General features: G+C 39.0%; 1 protein-coding gene and 1 pseudogene across 2 annotated transcripts in view; both read right to left on the reverse strand.

Moving 5' to 3' along the window:
* The window catches only part of AFF2 (AF4/FMR2 family member 2), a 504,395-nt gene that overhangs the window by 233,180 nt on the left and 249,669 nt on the right, over positions 1-21,546 (reverse strand). The gene's annotated exons all lie outside the window — the stretch shown is intronic.
* LOC117077202 lies at positions 10,265-12,068 on the reverse strand (annotated as a pseudogene). The gene has a single exon (XR_004434698.1). The product of XR_004434698.1 is annotated as an actin, cytoplasmic 1-like (transcript).

Here is a 21,546-nt window from a genome sequence, read left to right on the forward strand (position 1 = left end):
TTATCCAAAATCAAGAAATAAGGAGCTTTGAAATGCATTTTCATTGGTTGGTCTGGGTCCACTTCTCCTGACAGAAACTCATGCAGTTCCAAGAAAAATGAAATTAGGAGTTTCACAATCTACAAAATAATATACATCACTATATGACAGAATGAATTTAATGGAAAAGAATGAAATTGCTCCCAAGAGCCCCTGGAGATTTAAACAGCCAAACCCACTACTACTACTGAAGAAAGTGGAAGCTTCACCTTGGAGAAGGAAAAGGGAAGAAGGAAAAAGAAAATAAGAAAAGAGTAACAGGACAAGAGGTCAAGAAAAGCTAAGATTGGTTGGACGTGGTGCCTCATGCCTGCAATCCCAGCACTTTGGGAGGTCGAGGCGTGAGGATCGCTTGGGCCCAGGAGTTGTCGACCAGCCTGGGCAACATAGCAAAAGCCCGTCTCTATAAATAAATGTTTTTAAAAACAACAACAATAAAAGAAAAGCAAAGACTACATACAGAGCTGTGAGGCACCTACCATGAATTAATGGAGCCCCAAGATTATGGCCAACACCTGCCCCTGATTTTCTCAACTGCTAGGATTGCTGGAAAAGCCCCCCCAGTCAAGGGAATATTCTAGTAATAATTCAGGAAGAAATATTTCAAAAAGAATTTGTCAATGGGATGCGCATTTTCCCTTTGAGTACAACCATTCAGAAATATCACATTTGAACTCCAAGGTGAAAAAAGCAAGATTGTATTACAGAGTCTTTACACATCTGTATTTCTTAAACTGTCATACACACTCTTTTCATACATGCCAAGTGAACAATTAGACTCTGTATTTTTATAAGGCATGTGTATATGTAAGTACACGTACGAAAAGAGACTTTGCCGAAATAAATGAATGACAGAGTTTTAAGAATAAAATCAGATTCTCAAGAAAAATAGAAATAAAACAAAGCCAACAAAATTATAATATGCCATTGACAAAAGAAATTAACAGCATTCATATCACTGATACTATTAAAGTTGTATCTTGAACACACAGGGAAACAAATTTGCATGTCCATAGTTTAATTATTTAGACAACTTATTTTATGGCAAAACCCAGAATTCATCAAAACTGGCATCTTTTAATGCTAATTCTAATTAGAAACAGCATTGCATTTTGTATGCTTTCCAATTATGCATGAGAAAAGTCAGCATAAGTGTCCTCTCTTATCATAATTATCTGTTTCTAATTTCAATTTTGGCTATGACTTTGCACTCAATGATGTAAATGTAACTGTTCCTGTCAGATGAAGATTAATTTGATTTAAGCCCTCTTTGTTCTAATTATATATTCTATTTCTGCTCACCATGCAAGTTTCTTTCTATGCCACATCTGTATTTTATCACAACAATGGAGAATTTCTTTGGTATTTAAAAGGCGGCCATAAAATTTCTTTTTGGCACCATTATGGCAATTTTCATTAAGCTTGTGCCAAAAAATTTAATATTTCAGCTGACTAATCTACAGATTAATGCAATTATTTGAATATTAAAGCATGAACTTTTCTGAAATGAAGTCTCTAAAAGTCATTGCTCTAATTACTCCCTTAGCTTCCAAGAAAACGTTATCGTTGTTAGTTTATTCCCTGGGCAAATTCGTTTATTGGGTGACACCTTGCATGCTATGTTTCCAACTGGCACCAATATAGAAACAGTGGTAGAAATAAAAATCAGTTGAGAATCAAAGCTGTCCTTATGGTGGTCCAGAACGGGAGCATCCTTGCACTCATCTCAATTTCTCTTACTAATTTTCTACCTTGCCACTTCATAAAAATAATCAGGTGGATTTCTGTGTTCCTCAATGTTGGCTGTTGTTCTTTTATGTTCCACCTACCTTCTATTCTTGTTTTCTTTTTTTTCTTTTGTATTATCTCACATACTTATTAGTTATTTGTGGTGAGAACCCTTATAATGTCTCTTAGCAATTTTCTTTTTTTTTTTTTTTTTTTTTTTTTTTTTTTTTTTTTTTTTGAGGCGGAGTCTCGCTCTGTCTCCCGGACTGGAGTGCAGTGGCCAGATCTCAGCTCACTGCAAGCTCCGCCTCCCGGGTTTACGCCATTCTCCTGCCTCAGCCTCCCGAGTAGCTGGGACTACAGGCGCCCGCCACCTCGCCCAGCTAGTTTTTGTATTTTTAGTAGAGACGGGGTTTCACCGTGTTAGCCAGGATGGTCTCGATCTCCTGACCTCGTGATCCGCCCGTCTCGGCCTCCCAAGTGCTGGGATTACAGGCTTGAGCCACCGCGCCCGGCCAGCAATTTTCAAGTATACAACACATTGTTAATAACTAGAGTCACCATGCCATATCACCTACTTCTCTCTAAAAAAAACAAAAATCAGGTGGAAGAAAACAAATTACCCCGGTAGCAATCTCTCCCCATTCCTTCAAAGTAGAAAGTGTTTGGAACATAGCATCCTAAAACTAATACTGGTTCTAGGATGCAGAGATGAAAGCCAACCTGAGGTTTAACACTCAATTCATATGTTCTACACATATCTCAGAGACTAAGATTTTGATTTTGGTTTGTATTCCCCTGGAAAAGCCCAGGAAGTAAAATATGGAGTATAATTAAATCCACTAAATACTTTATCAGTGCCCAACACAATGTCAAGTACTGCTGGATAAATTTTAGCAGAAAAGTATGGTCAAGTCTAGATACCTTTAACCTATAAAATGCTTTGAGATTCTCAAAACTAAAAAAGATTTTTGAAATCAATATTTGTTGTTTTGAGAAGGGACACGGTATATTTATTTTAAATACAAAGTAATTCAGCAAAGCAAGCACCGAGTTCAAGAAGTTAGCTATTCAGAAAAAGTGTCGTCAGCCTGGGCTGTAAGGTCAGTGACCTCATGCCACAAGCACTTTTGTATTTAAATGTTCAATCCTGTTCTGTCACAAAATAGATGTCAGGCAGTTTGTGGGCATAAACGCAATACAATAATGTTTAAAACTGTAAGAAATATGGATGGTGGGATCAGTCCAAGATTAAGTAGCACAAGTACTTTCTTAGAAAGCCTGGATATTTAGTCCAATTGGGTCACAAAGGACAGTCAGTTCCCTAGCAGCCAGAGCAAAGAGGGGCTCCTGAGAAGTTATAAGATGCATAGAATACCTGAAATGAGAATCAGTCAACTATCCTCAGAGATCTGAGGGAGCTTGCAGAGATCTGAGGGAACATACAATGAGATGTTACATGCATGGCAGATCTAGCTTAAGCATCACCATTTGGGATTGCAAAAATATGGAACCAGCTCAAATGACCATCAACCAACGAATGCATAAATAAAATGTTTTATATATATATACACATATACATATGTATACACATATATATATCTTTAAGCATATATATGTACACACACACAGATATATATGTGTGCGTGTGTGTGTGTGTATACATATATATATATATATATACACCATAGAATGCTACTCAGCCATAAAAATGAACAAAATAATGACATTTGCAGCTACCTGGATGGAACTGGAGACCATTATTCTAAGTGAAGTAACTCAGGAATGGAAACCCAAACATCATATGTTCTCTCTCATAAGTGGGAGCTAAGCTACGAGGATGCAAAGGCATAAGAATGATACAGTGAACTTTGGGGACTCAGAGGAAAGGGTGGGAGAGGATGAGGGATAAAAGACTACACATTGGGTACAGTGTACACCGCTCAGATAATGGGTGCACCAAAATCTCAGAAATCACCACTAAAAAATTTATTCATGTAACCAGACACCACCTGTTCCCCAAAAACCTATTGAAATTTTAAAAATGTAAAAGAAAATCAACATTTCTCCTAAAAAAATACACACACATACACACACACACACACATATACACGCACATATATATAGTAAGGTTCATTATTGGCAGAGAATCGTGTTTGGAGCTTACAAAGTCTACACTTGCAGAGAACTGTTGTAGCTCACTTTTTAAATCATATACTGATTCACTCTATCATCTGTCACCCATCAGCAAATCTCACTAAGATCTACTGTGCAACAGACACTATGCTAGGCATTTGGGCAGCCACAACAGAGAAGACACACAGCTTACATTCCATGAGGGTACAGAAGGTGTCTGCTGTGTTCACTGCTGTAGTACCAGCACCTGATATCATGCCTAACATAGAATCAGGACTCTGTAAACATTCATTAAATAAACAAATGAATGAGTTTGCAGTCTAAAGAGCTAATCAGCCATGGGGAGTTGACCCAGAAAACCAAGGTAAAGTAGATTGCAAATGTTTTCAATTGGCAAAATAATGGACCAAGTTTTTATTTTAAAAAAAAACAAGAAAAAAACAACCTGGAGGACAGTTGAGTGATATGCCATCAAAATCATCTACCTCTTTAGTCATTGTTTGTATATGACCTCCCCATATACATCCACAGGACTAAGCAATAAGTACAGTGACTTGACCCCCAACTATTCTATCTGTAAAATGTTACATAATAGTTCTAAATAATAGTTTAAAACAATAAAAAAAGAAAAAGAAAAAACTCTCAATGTTTCCAAATAGCTAAATATTTCCACTCCGGTCAAAGCTATACCTACCCTTACTTTTGTCCAGCCATATTTTTGTACATTGTGGAAGTGAAGTGAAACACAGGATCAACGTTACCCTTGATTATAACCCTTGATTGTCACAACAAATTCATTAAATATTAGAGAGATATAAAGTTCATTTTACATATAAGGAAACTGAGATCAGAATACACAGGAATAATGTTCTTAAATGTAAGACTGATTTCTTCACACATTCTTTCTAAGGTCACATAAATAGATGAGGTAACATGGAAAGAGTTCAATGCAGAAGAGTTGCACTTAAATCTATTGTCAAATAGAGGTGTTTATGTTCAATAATTTTAGACTTGGCACTGAATGTCAGCTTAACACAGGAATACGTTAAAATCTTACATAGTTATATTATAAGGACATGACTTCATATTTTAATAAAAGCTGTATATACTATTTATTATATTGACAAACTATCCAGCAATGCCTCACTTAAGGCACTTGGAAAATGCTGTAAGTGTTCAAATAGATGAACGACACAAACTCTGCACATCCACTTCTATACCTCAGCATACTTCACTCTTTTACACAAGGGAAATTTCCAATTTATTTTCACTGATTTTGCTTCTCCTCAATAACACTAACAACTTACCCTTCCATTGTCTCATAACCCATTGAGTCGGTCCAGCTGTGAGCGTGCAATTGGCACTACAATTCTTTTTTTTTTTTTTCAGGTGGAGTCTCGCTCTGTCGCTCGGGCTGGAGTGCAGTGGCCGGATCTCAGCTCACGGCAAGCTCCGCCTCCCGGGTTCCCACCATTCTCCTGCCTCAGCCTCCCGAGTAGCTGGGACTATAGGCGCCCGCCATCTCGCCCGGCTAGTTTTTTTTTTCCTTTTTGTAGAGACAGGGTTTCACCATGTTAGCCAGGATGGTCTCGATCTCCTGACCTCGTGATCCGCCCGTCTCGGCCTCCCAAAGTGCTGGGATTACAGGCTTGAGCCACCGCGCCCGGCCCGGCACTACAATTCTTAAAAACCTCTTTCCCTGTAAATATTTGATGATGGCCGAAGGCCATCCTTCTTCCTGAGGAGCCACTGACAGAGACACTGTTGAAAGCTTGAGGAAATTTTTGTGAATTTTGTCAGAAAAGAAGAAAGAAAGGTAGCATTTCTTATTTGCCTTGTACACTGCGTTCTGTAACCAGGCAGCGATTGCAGTTCTTTTTAAGAAGGCCCATAGAAAACTCCAGTCTGGCTTTTTAAGCAGCTCCATTCAATGCTGCTTAGAGATTTCAGGAGGTATGTCACTGTTTCCATTCTAAATCCTGATTTGGGTGTGTTCGAAGCTTAGGTATTAAACCTAGCATAGTAACTGTTACTTTGGGAGTGAATTATTTTTCCAATCTGATGAAAATTCCAACTATGCTAAATTGGAACAAAGAAAATCCCAAATGGCTTAGTTTCAATGTTTTATTTTTAATTTTAAAACATTATTATTATGAAAGGAGTCAAAACAGCTTTTGGGCAGATACATTTGTTAGAAAAGTGAAAAAGCTCTTTCAGGTGAATTTTCTACTCTCCACTCTGTCTACTGTGGCTCAAAGCAAAAGTATTAATTCACAATTGCTTTCACAGCATGCCTAAAAAGTTGATGGCATTACTGGATTTACTTGGTGGGACACTAATTTCTTGTCCCAGGCTGAATGTAACTTACAATTCTCAGACACAGTTCAGGCATTGTCATAATCATAGTACATCGTGGAAGTGAAGTGAAGCACAGGATAAATGCTGCTGAAGCTATTTGAATCTATTTATAAAAGATCTAGGGAGAATCAGTCATTTCCATTAACAAAACTGTTCCTAGGATAACATAATGATCCTTCTATCCTCAAAATATAGTGAAAAATGTTTCCAGCCCCTATTTCTCTGACTGTGATTTAAAATCAATACCATGCTTGCACTGTGCATTCAGTGGTTACAATAATGTCAGCAGAGAGGAGTATGTGAGAAAATGTCACTTTCAGAACCATTTTGCTTCTCTGAATTCACTGGGCCTTCATTGTCACACTGCATTCATTCTTTCTTATCTCAGTAATAATCCTTGAACTCATTCTACAATATTTCTTGGGAAATAAAACTCTTCATTCTTTCTAGTTTGGGTATAAAAGTGTTTATTTCATAATTCAAAATAAATAAGGACCCTTCATGTTATGCAAACAGTTAAGTCTAGTACAAAAACCTAAGAGAAAGTAGAATGGTTTATAATTGTGTACATATTTTCAAGGATCATGTGAACTAAAGGGATGACTTTCCATAGAAATGCAGCTTTCTGTAAAGATTCTCTCAAATTCCAAACCCAAAGTCTTGACATTTCCAGGGTTTAAGTCCTATGTCCATGTGACACAAGCAAAATAGAATGACCAACTGTTCTCATCTGCCCAGGACTGCCGAGTTTAGCATAGAAAATTCAGGACTGTTGTTGGTACTCCTTAAAACATATTGTCGGCTGGGTGCAGTGGCTCATGCCTGTAATCCCAGTAGTTTGGGAGGTTGAGGCGGGCAGATCACCCGAGGTCAGGAGTTCGAGACCAGCCTGGCCAACATGGTGAAACCCGGTCTCTACCAAAAATACAAAAATTAGTCGGGCGTCCTGGTGGGTGCCTGTAATACCAGCTCAGTAGGGAATCTCAGGACAGTTGGGAAATATGTATCAATAGACTTAAAAATGTTCATACTCTCTGATCCAATCATTCCACTTCTAGGATTTCATTCTAAGGGAGAAAAGCTAAACATGCATGAAATGATTCATGCAAAATGTTGTTTATTGCAGCTCTATTTAAAATACCAAAGAATGGAAATGTCTAAATGTTCAACAAAAGGGGAAAGGTTAAGTCAAAAATGTAATCATGTTCCATAATCTTATATAGAAGGTCTTCCTTCAAGTTTTAAAAATTAATGATAAGTGGAAATGCTCAAAAAGGCATGACAGAAAACCATATACACACGATTATTCTGTTTTGGAGAGATAAATAACCAGATGGAGACATAGATATCACTGAGCTATCTACAGTGGTTATTGCTTATTGATGAGATTATGGGTGATTTTCATTCTAGTTTTTATTCATTTTCGCAGTTTCCCAATGTTCCACAATCAACTTCTATCATTTTTATTTAAAAAAATATGAACAGACATTTCTCAAAAGAAGACATTCATACAGCCAACAGACACATGAAAAAATGCTCATCATCACTGGCCATCAGAGAAATGCAAATCAAAACCACAACGAGATACCATCTCACACCAGTTAGAATAGCAATCATTAAAAAGTCAGGAAACAACAGGTGTTGGAGAGGATGTGGAGAAATAGGAACACTTTTACACTGTTGGTGGGATTGTAAACTAGTTCAACCATTATGGAAAACAGTATGGCAATTCCTCAAGGATCTAGAACTAGATGTACCATATGACCCAGCCATCCCACTACTGGGTATATACCAAAGGATTATAAATCATGCTGCTATAAAGACACATGCACACGTATGTTTATTGCGGCACTATTCACAATAGCAAAGACTTGGAATCAACCCAAATGTCCATCTGTGACAGACTGGATTAAGAAAATGTGGCACATATACACCATGGAATATTATGCAGCCATAAAAAAGGATGAGTTTGCATCCTTTGTAGGGACATGGATGCAGCTGGAAACCATCATTCTTAGCAAACTATCACAAGAACAGAAAACCAAACACCGCATGTTCTCACGCATAGGTGGGAACTGAACAATGAGATCACTTGGACTCAGGAAGGGGAACATCACACACTGGGGCCTATCATGGGGAGGGGGGAGGGGGGAGGGATTGCATTGGGAGTTATACCTGATATAAATGATGAATTGATGGGTGCTGACGAGATGATGGGTGCAGCACAGCAACATGGCACAAGTATATATATGTAACAAACCTGCATGTTATGCACATGTACCCTAGAACTTAAAGTATCATAAAAAAAAAAAATCTCTAAAGAAACTGATGAATAGGATTTAATAGGCATTGTATTTCATGACAATTAGAGCTTAAATTGTAATTGCATGTATAAATGAATAAAATACAATAATATATCAAAAAAAAAGCTACAGAAAATGTTTTTCAAAGGGCCGACCTTAAAACTAAATAAGCAAAATCACGAAAACAGCTATCCAATATTCGAGAAACGTGTTTCTGTGTCTTAAGAATCATGTTGTTTCAAATAACCTGACATTTAGATTGACAGTTCTTCCCTCAAATTTTCCAAGCTAACATTTGGCCTCAGAAAATTGTTCTATACATTACTCTCAAGAGCTTCATACTCTGCTTCTTGCATTCTCCCCCTACCTACATGGTTTTTTGCTTTAATACAATACACTGGAATCAACCAGATTGCTCAGTGTGAGGCTTTGCCCTACATAGGATCATGCTAAATAATGGAAATATGTAGTTTTTAATAATAGCAGGCAAAATGTAAAATGGATTACTCAGATAGTTATCAATGTCACCTGACCTCATCTAAATATATGAATTTACTTCAAATGAGCTCCATGGTAGCATTTGGGACATTGCATGTTTTGACAAAATTGCAGTTATTCTGAGAACAGATTTTTGTTTTTTGATATTGCTGGTTCTCTTTCCAGCTTATAAAGCACAGAGATGCATGAGAGGTTAAGTTTTTGAATAATTATAAAGCATAACAACAAAAACAAGAGTGAAAGATTTTTTAAATGGTTTGAGGATTTTTAAGTCTTATTAAGTCAATGATTGCGTTCAATTCTGGCAAAGAAGAGTAAAGACTGGGGTTAGTTCTCATTTTACCAAAAATGAACAAGTCTTCCTGCTCCTCAGTTTCTTTATAAAATAGTCCTTGCTGATCCAAAACACTTTTTAAAGATCTAATCTAGGTTACTTTTTATGTAGACTATTTTTAATACTAGTAACTCTCATTCATTGGGCACCAACTGAGAGCCAACTACCATGCTAGTAGCATGGTATAGTACTCTTTATAATTTTCTAATTAATATGTATATATGGTGTTTTAAACTGTATTTTTGAATATATGGGTATACACACACATACAGTACACACATATACATAGACACACATATAGGCATACATGTGTATGATAACTTTTTTCTTGTTCCTCTAAAATCGCAGCCAGCAAACTTCCCTGTGAAAGACCAAATACTACATTTTCAGCTTTGTGGGGTAGATGGTCTCTGTCACAACTATTCAACTCTACCCTTGCAGTACTAAAGCAAGTATGGACAATATGTAAATGAATGGGTATATTTGTGTGCTGACAATACTTTATTTGTAAGAACAAGCATTTGCAATTTGCAAATTCCTGGTCTATACCAAATAGAACTTTAATATTGTCCTGGCCACGGTGGCTAATGCTATTATATTATACCTTGGGGGTAAGTGTTATAGAACTGAACATTTTCTAAATATATCAGAATGAATTTAAATTGAATATGATTTTAAAATTCACCCACCTCATATTATGTTCCCCTCCTGGCCCTTTTGTTGGACTCCATGTGCTCATGTTATGTTGTTGTTCTCTGACATTTATGAACTCCCACCCTGACCAGGGGTCAACAGGTCAAATGTAATGACTTGAGAAATCAAAAGTTCCACTTTTCATTCACTTACTACATTTTTGTGTCTCAACTTCTTTTTTTTTTTTTTTTAAGGTGTGCACTTTTATTCAACTGGTCTCAAGTCAGTGTACAGGTAAGCCCTGGCTGCCTCCACCCACTCCCAGGGAGACCAAAAGCCTTCAGACATCTCAAGTTGGGGGACAAAAAAGGGGTGGCATGAAGGCTCATCATTCAAAATAAAACAAAACAAAAAAGTATTAAGGCGAAGATTAAAAAAATTTTGCATTACATAATTTACACGAAAGCAATGCTATCACCTCCCCTGTGTGGACTCGGGAGAGGACTGAGCCATTCTCCTTAGAGAGAAGTGGGGTGGCTTTTAGGAGGGCGAGGGACTTCCTGTAACAATGCATCTCATATTTGGAATGACTATTAAAAAAAAGAACAATGTACAATCAAAGTCCTCGGCCACATTGTAGAACTTTGGGGGATGCTCGCTCCAACCGACTGCTGTCACCTTCACCGTTCCAGTTTTTAAATCCTGAGTCAAGCCAAACAAAACAAAACAAAACAAAAAAAAAAAAACAAATAAAGCCATACCAATCTCATCTTGTTTTCTGCGCAAGTTAGGTTTTGTCAAGAAAGGGTGTAACGCAACTAAGTCACAGTCCGCCTAGAAGCATTTGCAGTGGACGATGGAGGGGCCAGACTCGTCATACTCCTGCTTGCTGATCCATATCTGCTGGAAGGTGGACAGCGAGGCCAGGATGGAGCCACCGATCCACACAGAGTACTTGCGCTCAGGAGGAGCAAGGATCTTGATCTTCATCGTGCTGGGCGCCAGGGCAGTAATCTCCTTCTGCATCCTGTCGGCAATGCCAGGGTACATGCACCAGACAGCACTGTGTTGGCGTACAGGTCTTTACGGATGTCCACGTCACATTTCATGATGGAGTTGAAGGTAGTTTCATGGATGTCACAGGACTCCATGCCCAGAAAGGAAGGCTGGAAGAGAGCCTCAGGGCAGCGGAACCGCTCGTTGCCAATGGTGATGACCTGGCCATCGGGCAGCTCGTAGCTCTTCTCCAGGGAGGAGCTGGAAGCCGCCGTGGCCATCTCCTGCTCGAAGTCCAGGGCGACATAGCACAGCTTTTCCTTGATGTCAGCACGATTTCCCGCTCGGCCGTGGTGGTGAAGCTGTAGCCGCGCTCAGTGAGGATCTTCATGAGGTAGTCAGTCAGGTCCCGGCCAGCCAGGTCCAGACGCAGGATGGCGTGGGGGAGGACATACGCCTCGTAGATGGGCACAGTGTGGGTGACCCCGTCACCGGAGTCCATCACGATGCCAGTGGTACGGCCAGAGGCGTACAGGGACAGCACAGCCTGGATGGCCACGTACATGGCTGGGGTGTTGAAGGTCTCAAACATGATCTGAGTCATCTCGCGGTTGGCCTTGGGGTTCGGGGGGCCTCAGTCAGCAGCATGGGGTGCCCCTCAGGAGCCACGCAGCTCATTGTAGAAGGTGTGGTGCCAGATCTTCTCCATGTCGTCCCAGTTGGTGACGATGCCGTGCTCGATGGGGTACTTCAGGGTGAGGATGCCTCTCTTGCTCTGGGCCTCGTCGCCCACATATGAATCCTTCTGACCCATGCCCACCATCACGCCCTGGTGCCTGGGGCGCCCCACGATGGAGGGGAAGACGGCCCGGGGGGCATCGTTGCCCGCGAAGCCGGCCTTGCACATGCCGGAGCCGTTGTCGACAACAAGCGCGGCGATATCATCATCCATGGTGAGCTGGCGGCGGGTGTGAACCGGCGGCTGAGCGGCGAAGGCGAGGCTCTGTGCTCGCGGGGCGGACGCGGTCTCGGCGGTGTGTCTCAACTTCTTATATTCTAGTTGCTAACTTGCAAGCATGCACTTTATGCTTAAGCTGCCAGATGAGCCCTCAAAATATTCAGTCAGCACCACCTATATCTAATCATCCAGAAAGTGAGGAAGCTTGCTGCAAACATCTGTTTCATATATTTTATTTTTAAAATTCAAAACTATACCTTCATTCATCATGCTTGGGCAGGTTTTTATATGATTTAGACATGGTGAATGAATGAAGATTCAAATGTACTACTACTGAGATGTCAGAGGGAAAGAAATCAATTCTTGAATTGCCTTCTTTTGTATTTCAAATAAATAGGTTGATTATTTGCAGATTATAAAGGACACAAATCACCACTATCAAAAGAAATGTTCACATTCCAAAATCATAAAGTTCAGAATTCTCATAATTCACCAGCAAAGTAGAAAGCACAGTTAACTCTTTCATATGAGATCATTCCCAGTTCAAGTTACACAGCGCAAGGAGAGAAGCTCACTGTATTAATTTGCTAACTGTTCTTACCTCCCACCAATCTTAGCCAGTGCCATTCTTTCACCAAGCCAGCTCTATATAAATGTTAGCACATACACAGCACAGCCAATTTTTGTGCTAAGCACTTCACATGATTTATTTCATGTGATCCTAAAGAACCCTCTAAGGTAGGCACTATTATTGTTCCCAATTTGCAGATAATGGAAGTGAGACTCAGGGCAGTTAAATATCTTCCCTACAACTAGAAAGAGACAGTTCCTGAATGTGGATGCAGGCTGTCATATTCTAAAGCCTATTTTATATGAATCCCCTTTCCTACATTGCTCCACAATGATATGGGCCCAGCCTCTTTTAATAGTTTCCTGGCTCAAGTCCAGTCCATCAAGCTTGTAAACAATCTCTAATTATAAACATTAAAACTAGCCAGTGTTTCAACTTCAGTTGTTCTGCTCCACTAATTTTCCTTGTAGGAGCAAAGGGCTCAGATGACCAATAGCATATTTGTTTCGGGGAAGATATTTGGGTTTTCGAAGCAAAATTTATGAAATATCCCATATGATGGCTCAGTAAACAGAAGCAGAAAGATGGATGGATGGATAGACAGATAGATGATAGATAGACAGATAGATGACAGATAATCACTGGCTATTTTACCGTATGATAATTTAAATAATGTTTGAGTACTTTTGATTTTCTAATTAGAAATCCCGTATACTTCCTTTGCCTGAAGAATAAGATGCTGTCACTCTAATGCTGTCATCTCACTTCAGAGTATCTGGACATATGCAGTGACCTCCTCTTTTTCTTACTTTTCTGTTAGAATTTGGTCCATACAGGCAAAAATCTAACAGCATGTGATTCTAACTTGCTGCAGAACCTGTCACCCCCCATCACTTTGTGATTTAGTGTAACCTGAATAGGGACTGCTTTCCTATTTCGTTGAGGAGCAAATACAACATGACTCAGAGCCAGGAGGTCAGAATTAAGGCCCTGATTAAGGCAGATTGGAAAAACACGGAAACGTTTTTCTGTAACTGAATATCATAATTAAGCACAGACAAAGCATTGAACTGTCTCAGTGTCACGATGATTTGAAAACAAAAGTGACAAACGCAGTCTTAATCAAGATAAGGCCAAATGTATAATATGGAAGGAAGTGTTTGAACATGGGAGTTTCTGGTATAAGTGCAAGTAAAATGATAACCTGATGCCAAGATGGAAAGCAATCAGGAAGTTTCAAATATTAACCTATCTCTTTGACTCCTACACTCGCTGTGACAGTTACAAAACGTAATCATCACTACAATCAACATGAAAAGCCCATCTATGAGAGCATGAACTCAATCAGCATGTTGATGCCTTCATCCAACTTATTCAGAATCCTTAAAGATGTTACAAGGGAGTCCTGTTATTTACTTCATTGTAATCCTTTGTATATTTCTCTTAGTCTTCATAATAGATTATGAGCTTCCAGAGGGCAGGGTTATGTGTGTTATTTCTCTTGTATTCTTTAATAGTACAGTTGAATTGAACAGCCTCTCAACAAGAAAGAAGGGGAACACCTTTAATCACAAGTCACCACTTTTCAGCACTTTATACATCCCCTTTTAACAATGGTTAACTGTTCCTTCAGCAATGTATAATCAACATCCAAACAGTGAATGGATTCTGTAATAAGACTCTATCCTCCTGGTGTAGGGAAAAGGAATAGTGGGAGGGGCCACACAGGAAGAAGAGGTGAAAGGTGACTCTTTCCATTAGTTGAGATTAAGAAAGGTCAGATGTTTGGATCCCAAGAAGGAGCCCATAGATAGTCTCTGGATCCTCAAAGCAAATAAATTTCCTGCCCTCTTCATGCCTTCCTGATGGTCTTTGCTACAGGGACATGTATTGACAGGAAGAAAACAGTTATCAGCTCATGTTTCCCAGAGGAAAAAAAAAAAGACTTTAAAAATACGTTGAAAGCCAAATCAATCCTCCAAAGTTTCTTAGGATTCTAAGAAGCCTAACACAATTATTGGTACTTACTGTTGAATTAATGCTTGTTAGAGCTTGCTTATTAGATTAATAGAGATAAAAAGTGTTACATAGCATGGTTACTTGTGTTTATTGCATATTGTATGTGGCATAATGGCGTCTATTATATAATCAATGTGTATTGTATCTTAATGCTCTTTTAATAGGATTTGGAAAATAGTTTTACTAGGTTCAGTGATTTGGAAGCTTATAGTTATTACTTCCTCTTTTGTGGTCTACTCTTGATCATAGCCATGATTGATTGGATGGGAAGCTCTTGATCAAACCTCCACTTATCGCCTTGCTCCCTCAAGCGCAAAAGAATTTGCCTAAACATTGGGAGGTTCTGGAGTTTGTATTCTGCACACCTTAGTTAGACATGTGTACTAAGATCGAGAGCCAATTATGTATTCAGAAGGAATGGGAGAGATGTCTGAAAGGCTAAGCAATAGGCCAGGTAGCAGTGGCTTCCATGGAATGTAGAACTAAACTGAAGGAACACAGACTCATGGCCTATTTTTGTCAGTGGTTATGGAAAACTTTTCAGTTCAGAACATTGGATAGAGTCTCAGCATCAACAACATATCCCAGTCACAATTAATGGTGACAAGCTGTGCCTTCTGCCACTTGGTAAAGTGCAGGATACACATCGTACCTACAGGAGATTAAAACAGAGACATCATTGTCTTCCCCCAAAAGATACAATATTAATGTTTTACAAAACAAAGTTATCAGAAAAGCTATTACATGAAAAATGTGTCAGAATGGGTTTAATGAGATAAATGAAAATGTGCAAAAGCATATACGACCAGATGCATATGTTATAGAATCAGCTGTCCCATATTATCAGGAGGTTGCCCCATAAGTCCATTTATGATACTGCTTCAAAAGTTTCCTCCAGGGGTATATAATTGCACTTAAAATTTACTCCACAGCTTATATTTTTCTCAGCAAAAACACAAATTCATAAATAGCTGCAGAACTATCAGAGCAGTTACAATTCATGGATTCTTTTGAAGAATTTAAACTAGTATTATCAATCCCAGAGGCGGCTATTTTTGCAAAACAAGAATTAAAAAACATCTATCATGACTTCCAGAAAAAAAGTAGATTATGCATACTATAAAAATGTGGACTTGAGTGATTCCGGTATGGTTTCATTTCATTTAATCCTATTGCCTCCCCTACAGACAAACAGCTATATCATCATAACATCCCCAAGGTCTTAAAGCTTAAAAAGAAGTGAGCCTTACAAATGGCTGCTCAAGTTCTCCCTACCTCACCCTCCACATTTATGCAGAGGGACATGATGTGTCCTGGGAAGGGAGGAATATAAGCTGCAACGTGACTCTGGGAGAAAAGATTCAGTTTTAATGTTGCAAAAGTGTACGGTTTTAAGAAATGTAGTTGATGTCTAAAAACCCTTTGCTCAATGAAGAAATCATTGAGAAGTTTCTGGCAGTGTGTCAAATATTGCATATAAGAAGACAATTAAAATAGTACAACGAAAAAGCTATAATTAGAAACATATCTATGTAAGTAACATATTATTTTTCTTCCATGAAGTTAAAATAAAAACACGAATTTCTGCCAGCTTTCATTAGGGGTCTTCATTGAGGAGATGGTTTTTGCTGCCACAAAGGTTAAATCAAAAAACAGCAAATGTCCCCAAAGCGATATGTTCTTACGTCACTACTTAAATTTTCACATAACATAATTAAATCAGGGACATGCTGTGGCTCATTCAATACTAGTGTGAACATGACATTCTCTCACTTGAAATCCATTTTTTAAAAAAGTGGGATGCTATTCAGGACTAGAACTAGATGGATAAACTCCATAGTTGGGATTATTAACAAGTTGTTTGATTCCCCGGTGGTTTGACTAAATTGCCCACTTCTCCTCCCTTCTCTTCCTTCCTTCTACAGACATTAAAAGAGCTCATCCTGGGTTCAAGACATCCTGGTGAGTACTGTATACAAAGGTAGGTGGAAAGTCTAGCAGCAAATAAAAGACAATAACTCACAAAGTTCATATTATAACTTGTTTGCTCTGTTGTCAAAGGTAGAGTCGATTATTAGCAGGGAAAACAGGATGGTATTCCTGGCAGTGGGAATAGTACATGTACTATAGTCTGAATGTTTACATTCCCCCAAATTCATATATTGAAATCCTCACCCTCAATACTATGGTATTAGAAGATGTTGCCCTTGGGAGGTCATTAGGTCATGAGGGCTCCTCCTTCATGAATGGGATTGGTACCCTGATAAAAGAGGCTTCAGAGAGCTGCCTTGCTTTTCTGCATTTTCTGTCACATGAGGATTGCCACAAGAAGATACTAAGAATGTAAGAGGACATCACTAGACATCAAATCTGCTGGTGCTGTGATCTCAGACTTCTCAGCCTCCAGAACTGTGAGAAATAAATTTCTAATGTTTATAAGCCTTCTAGTTTATGGTACTTTGTTACAGCAGCCCCAATTGAAATAAGACAACATGCACGGAGAGTGAACAAATAAATCATGTCAGGGAGAGCAGGCAAATTAACTAGGCAGAATCCATGAGGCCTCATTAAGAAATGGTGATGGGTGTCAATACCACCATTTTTAAAGCACCTGCTATTTGGCTACCCAAACAACATAGGCTTTCTAATCAGAAACTCCTCATGTCCACTGACATGCCCACACAATCACAATAGGCATATTTATCCAGAGAACAAGCCCTGTCTACTAGAGGTTGCTTAGCACATTCTTATCCTGTAATGTGCTTTCTCCTACAGAAAGGCCAGTCTGGCCCTGTGTTCTCTTTCATGGTGATTAGGGCATCATAAGATTGTGCATAACTGTTTATAAATCTGGAAATCCTGAATGCTCTGGAAGTACCACAGGCACACCTCATTCCCAAATCAACTCCCTCATTTAGAAAACACAACTATTGCATAGAGGGAATAATCTAGCTCTCACATACATCAGAATGAAGCTAATGAACTAGCTAGAGAACTTTGTTGTTGGTTTTCACCCTGTCCACAGCAGTCCACATCTAGCATTTCAAACTGGCTACAAAAGTAAACAAAGACAAAAACCTCACCAAAAATGTTGGTGATACTAGCAATTCTCTGGAGAAACTAGCTATTTCCTTGAAATATTCAAAAATGTTGTTAGCACAGAATTATTACTTATGGGATTTAAACAGAGTATCTTTATGTGGTTTCAATTATAGTCAGCAAACACTGGAGAATTTGGAAATAAGTATAAATTGTTATACTCAGCTCACAGAATGAAAATAAACCACTCTAAATGCTTGTTATCAAAAGACAAGTCAAGAATATGCCTTTTGATTGAGGCAGAATGATATATGGATATCTATAGCTTCAAGTTGCTCATGGTCTCTCACGGAGACAAGATATGGCCATTAAGAATGACAATGCAAGGCAACTTGTGCCATGTGACCCAAAAGTGGATGCTAGTAACAAGAAAAAGAGCTACCATTTGCTGACTGCTTGTTATGTGCATGCCACTGTGCTCAGTTCTCTGGTTTCACCATCTCATTTTTTTAATCCTTGCAAGAACGATTTAACCCTATAAATATCACACTTCATTTAACACTACGAAGAACTATTATCATTCCCAGTTTACAAATGAGAAAACAGAGACGTAGAAATGTTCATTGAGTTTTCCAGGGTTACACAGGATCCAGATTTAAATCCAAATCTGACACAAGTAGAGCATGGCTAGAAGTATGAGACAGAAGTCTGGGAGAGATGGCACAGTAAGAAATGACGGGGTAAGAGAATGACTACATCTGATGACTGATAAGGCTCAAAGTTAAAGTACTGAAATGATACCTCATGCTGAGGGATGGAAGGGAAAAACAGCAATTGACAGACAGACAGGCGGGATGAGAGCCAAGAAAATACAATGTCAAGAGTCTTCAAAAGAAGGATGGGAAAATGTCAAATGCTATTCCCCCCCCAAAATAAAACCAACAAAGATGAGGTCCCAGAAAAGACGACTACACAGGAGTCTCTGAATAAATGTTAAGGGTGCAGGCAGCTGGGCATGGTGGCTCCGCCTGTAATCCCAGCACTCTGGGAGGCAGAGGCAGGCAAATCACCTGAGTTCGAGGAGTTCCAGACCAGCCTGGCCAACATGGAGAAACCCCGTCTCTACTAAAAATACAAAAAATTAGTCAGACGTGATGGCAGGCACCTGCAATCCCAGCTACTCGGGAGGCTGAGGCAGGAGAATCGCTTGAACCTGGGGAACAGAGGTTGCAGTGAGCCGAGATTGCACCATTGCACTCCAGCCTGGTCAACAAGAGCAAAACTCTGTCTTAATAAATAAACAAATAAATAAATAAATAGTACAGGCCCTCAGCATCATGGTGGAGAAAGTGCTCACAGTGTAAGGTGAGGAGGAGGCAGTGGGTGAAGGGTGGAAATGGAAATACTTTTTGCTCAAATTTCTCACCAATGTCTTAATTGTGTTCTGGTTTACTTACCATTCCTAAGCCTCAGTTTCATCATCTGTAAAAGATGCTTAATGCCAACTAACTTGCAAGTGCTGTGAAGATTTGATGGACAAAAGCATGCTACATTATGGTGCAGCACGTAGGGTCTGGGGTCAATCCAAGTGGGGCTGCAATGCCTGCTGGGCCACTTCTGACCATATGGCCTTGGAATATTCCTCAGGCACTACAGCACTCACCACAAGCTACTGTTAACCATCAATATCAAGTAACTAGCCTGACCCAAATGAGGCACTCAATACATAGCAGATGTAGGTATTATTATTATTAATGCAATTAGAATTTGTCAATTAAAATAACTTAACTCTAAAAGTGGTAATGAAAATATGCAATGGAACAGACTAGCTGGGAATGGTGGCATGCACCTGAAGTCCCAACTACTTGGAAGGCTGAAGTGGGAGGATCTGTTGAGCCCAGGAGTCTGATGCTATAGTGAGCTATGATCACATCACTGCACTCCAGCCTGGGTGATGGAACTAGACTCTGTTTCTAAAATTAAAAGTAAAAAAGACTATTTAGGAAGACAACATAAATTTCACTAGTTTAAATAATAATTCTCAATCAGCAAAATGATGATATTATGAGTATTCAAACATGGAAAGCCAACACAGAAGCTATTCTGTTTAGGGCAACAGAGAAACTAATATGTATTTATAACTAAACTATGTACTGAGGTTTCCCCTTTTTAAATTCTATGAAGCACAGCTTTTACAGTCCCTCCAAAAATTAGAATAAAAATGGGAGAAAATTTTCCCAAACCTAAAGGATATTATTCATGGCAGTGAATCATGAAATTAATGAGCTGTCTACTAAAGATCTACCATTAAAAATGTACTTGAGAAAACCATTCTATGCCAACTCCATTCCCTCAATCTGTAGACGCTATCCTGGGAGTTAATTCAGTACTTACAAAAGTTCCATTAACTCTTGCAAATCACCCTCATCTCAGTCAGCTGTGAAAGATGAATTTGTTCCGCCCCCACCCCCACTATGGCCTGCAAAAGGTTAAGCACTTTTTCAGGAATGCCAACCATTTTTCCCAAATAGGTTCTCAAGTGCTTACATTTGCTGGCCAGGGTGCTCTCTGAGTCCCCCAGTCAAGGTAGCCCATCTTCCTTCCACAGGGCACAGTACCCATCCTCTGCAAAGGATGGATAAGGACCCATTATTAGTACCACACTGACTGCTTATATTGGCAAATGAGGAAATGCTAATGAAATTGCTTTTATGGGCTGACATTCATGGATGGCAGAAAGGGACATTAGAGAATGAGTCCGGTATTTGCTCTTCGGGAGTATTTAAGCTCCCAGCCCAAGTTCAGTGGAAAAATGCACACGTGGGTACACACACTAACACACTCATGGCTGCACGCTGTCTGTAAAGGTCACTGAGTACTTGTTAACCCTGAAGGGGAAAGAGAAACCTCAGTATTTTCCCCAACAATACTCCAAGCCTCTTGTAAATCATATTCATATTCATACACTTAAGCATTAATTTACATACTTAATTTCTGACAGGCTGACAAACACAGTCCTTCTACCCTCTCAGTGTAAACTGAGAAGTCAATTGTTATTCAGTGTATCCGTTACAGTGGTAGTGCCGCTAACTGTATTTTATATAATGTGCTATCTGCAGAAAGGCAGATAAGAATTTGATTTAACATCCAATTAAAAGCCGTCATTGAAAAATTACTTCAAATAAGCCTTTTATTTTCTTTAATCAGTCTTCAATTCAAGCCTTCCTCGGACCTACTGAACCAAGCATCAGGACTCATGAATTTTGATTAAAAAATTTGAGCCCATTTCTAACTTAAGCAGATTTTTTTTGTTGCACTGTTTGATAGAAATTTAATAAATCTATGATTCCCAGCCAGCATCATTTATCATCTTTTTTTCCGCAAGACTGGCCTATTATACCTAGGCAGTAAATTATGAGGGAACCAGCAAACCAAAACTTTTCAGCCCGTTACTGAAGAAGAGATATAATCACTTGCATTGAACCATATAATTATAGTAGAATATGAAGCTCTGAAACATTAGGTCCTGTTTTGAATATGTAATGCCCAGCTTTGGAGAGTCTAAAAGATTTTGAGTTGATCTAATGTAGCTCAGTTTAGTATGATATTAAAGTATTTGTTGTTAATGAAAATAACAGTAGGAAAAAAAATAAATCAAGAGATGTGTAAACAACAAAATAGTCCCAGGCAGATTATTCGGAAAGTGACTCTAGGCTTTGAAAGACGAATCAAAAACCAAAAACTTTCAACTTAGTGCTTTTAAGTTAAATGTCGTATAATAAAGATTCAAATTGTGTTACTTCCATTTACTCTTTTAGCTACAACATTTTTTTGCATGAGTGCTCAAGGTTGTACCTGTATCCTTCATAGAGTTTTAATGGGCATAATGTATATTCTTTTGTTCATTCAAAAATGATTTGTCAAGCTCCTTCTA

Source organism: Trachypithecus francoisi, unplaced genomic scaffold (assembly GCF_009764315.1).
Source record: "Trachypithecus francoisi isolate TF-2019V2 unplaced genomic scaffold, Tfra_2.0 Lachesis_group6, whole genome shotgun sequence".
Lineage (NCBI taxonomy): Eukaryota > Metazoa > Chordata > Mammalia > Primates > Cercopithecidae > Trachypithecus > Trachypithecus francoisi.